General features: G+C 62.1%; 1 long non-coding RNA gene across 1 annotated transcript; it reads left to right on the top strand.

Moving 5' to 3' along the window:
- Positions 1–1,349: 1,349 nt before the first annotated feature.
- LOC147646325 (uncharacterized) lies at positions 1,350–2,136 on the top strand. The gene is made up of 3 exons (XR_015281909.1): positions 1,350–1,478; positions 1,728–1,915; positions 2,005–2,136. It is a non-coding gene; the product is annotated as an uncharacterized LOC147646325 (long non-coding RNA).
- The last annotated feature ends 476 nt before the right edge of the window (positions 2,137–2,612 follow it).

Genomic DNA, 2,612 nt, shown 5'->3' with positions numbered 1-2,612 from the left:
GGTGGAGGAGGAGGAGGAGGTCGAGGAAGAAGGCCCTGGAGCTGCCCCAGCACCAGAGACCGAAGAGGTGCAGCAGTTGCAGCCGCTGGAGGAGGGTGAGTGGCAGAGCTGGGCCACAGGGCTGGTGCCTGCGGCCATCTTGGCCCCATCCCATCCCATTGCATCCCATCTCATCCCATCCCACACTGTCCTGTGGACACACACCCATGGACAGCACAAAAAAGGGGCTGGGGCTGCCCCCGCAGCAGTGGCTGTGCTGCATTCCCTGGGGCATCCCAGGACTGTCCCTGCCTGGGGAACGCAGGGCTGGGCTGTGCTCTCCGGCCTCTCCTGCAGCCCCTCAGCTCTGGCTGCTCTTTGCCAGATGCAGCCATGGACGGCACACAAGAGCAGGACACCGCCCGTGGCCGCTTCTGCAGAGCAGCGCAGGTACCTGCAGCCATCCCCACCTGCGCTGGGCCTGCTGGCACTGCTCAGCCCAGCACCGCACTTGGAGCACTCCATGCAACTTCCCTGCCTTCCTGCCCTTCTCCTACAGTTTCTTTACCAATACATCAAGAGAATTGGCAAGGAAGACACCAGACCTATGGACACTGAGGTCAAGGCATCCTCAGAGGTCTTGGCAGAACAGAGCAGCGCTGCCCAGCTGGATCTGCTTGTAGAGACGGCTCTTTTCAATCCAGAGCAAGTAAGCAGCCTGTGGCCAGCCTTTGATCCTCCAGCAATTGCTTGGCTTTCCCAAGCCACGCCTGTTGCTCACTTGGAGCTTTTGAGGCCATGGCAGCGTGCTGGAAGAGAAGCACTTGTCTGGGGAAGAAGCTGGGCACATTGCTGACTCCCTCTGCTAGCATTCCAAGTTTCCCTGTGCCTTCTCCAGGTGCCCGGCGTGGTGAGGTACATCCACCAGTGGCTCATGGCCAATGAGGCTGCTGAGCACAGGATGGACTGGGCCCTGATGCAAGTGGCCGAGGCAGAGCCCGATGATGTGGCCATCACTCTCCTGCGGGTGGCCCCAACGTGTGACAGGTATGGGGCCCAGCTGCCCCGAGGCCTCAGGGCTCCCCAGCCCATCACCCTGTACAGCCCGGCCCAGGGCTGTGAGCAACACAGACTTCCAGGGCCCTCTGGCTGCTCCCTTTGCCAGCCCTGCTACAAAGTCGGCCCCTGAGCCCACTGCCGTGCTGCCAGCCTGCCCCTCAGGGGCCTGTCCCCACAGGGCTGGGCTGCCTGGCTGCTGCTGCCGCTCAGGGCCAGTGGGCACAGGCAGAGCTGGCGGCCAGCTCAGCTCCCCGCTGCTGCCCAGCCCACGGTGCTGTGTCTGACCCCGCAGAGCTGCTATGGCCATGTGGACGACCATCTTGCTCTCGCCCTGGATTTCAGAGGAAGTGACACCGCTCCTCATCAATGTGGTGGGGAGCTGGCCGCAGAAAAACCTGGGCACCTCTGATGGGGACAAGACGGCTGTCTTTTCCCTGACTGTGAGTTTCTGGAGCTGGCCTTTGCTCACCGCAAGGCCGGCCGCCTCTCCAGCAGCTCTGTTGCCTCCTTCCCCCACTGCATCTCCCTGCTTCAGGCACTGGCCACAAACCTGGCCTAGGGGCAGCTTCAGGGCCACCAGGCCCGCTGCTCCCCCTGCGTCTGCCCCGGCCTCTCCCTGCCACGCTCAGGCCCTGCCACACGGACGCCCCGGCACTGAGCGCTGTCTCAGGCTGCTTTGTCCTCTGCAGGCAACTCTGGTGATGTGGAAGATCCTCCAGGGGCCCTGTTGCCCACAGATCCTCACAGTCTATTTCCCCCGCCTCTTTGTGCATCTCCTCTTCCAAACGTACTTCAGTACTTTGTATATGACAGAGGACGTCCATACCTTCTGGAAGGAATGCCAGGAGCAACACGGCCTCTCCACCAGCCCCAACAGGTGCTCCATGCCACTCCTCCTGTCCCTGCCACTTCCCCAGCCTCGGAGCCAGCGCTCCCAGCGTCACCTGGGCTTTGCTGTGCACACAGGTTTGCAGTGCAGACCCTGAAGGCCCTGCTCTGCAGTCTCCACTTGGAGCATGTGGTGGTGGCAATGGAACGCAAGCGTGGCTGGGACACGCTGCTCTGTGCTGACACCCACCACTATGCCGTGGGTCTGCTGGCCAGGTGAGCCCCCCTTCTCCCCACTGCCTCTGGCATTTGTGCCCCCTGCCCGGGATGCCCCCCACAGTCCCCGTGGCCATGGGCCTGAGGGCCTCGTCACCGAGGGATGGCCAAGGAGACTGCAAAAGGCTGCGAGAGGAACCTGTCCAGGAGCAGCCACATCTCAAGGGCCCAAATCGCCTCACAGGGTACTGGGGCAATAGGACAACTGTGTCCATCAGTCCTGGGAGAGGTTTTTCGCACCCTTGCTGAGACTCTTTCTGCCATTTTCCGCCTTCCAGGGTAATGTGCCGTGCATCCATCCACTTGTGCAAAGGCATCTTAAGCTACCTGCTTGAGGTGCTCAGCAAACCGTTGCCACTCTGGGATGTCTCTGCCATGGCATTCCTTGTGGAGGTGAGCCTGATGGCCAGCACTACCTCGCTCAGCTCCCTGCCAGCCCTGTCCCCTGCCATAGCCACAGATGCCTGGGA

The sequence above is a fragment of the Cyanistes caeruleus genome, unplaced genomic scaffold, assembly GCF_971803275.1.
Source record: "Cyanistes caeruleus unplaced genomic scaffold, bCyaCae1.hap1.1 HAP1_SCAFFOLD_101, whole genome shotgun sequence".
Lineage (NCBI taxonomy): Eukaryota > Metazoa > Chordata > Aves > Passeriformes > Paridae > Cyanistes > Cyanistes caeruleus.
Note: the sequence above shows the minus strand (reverse complement) of the source record. Positions and strands in the feature narration are given on the sequence as shown.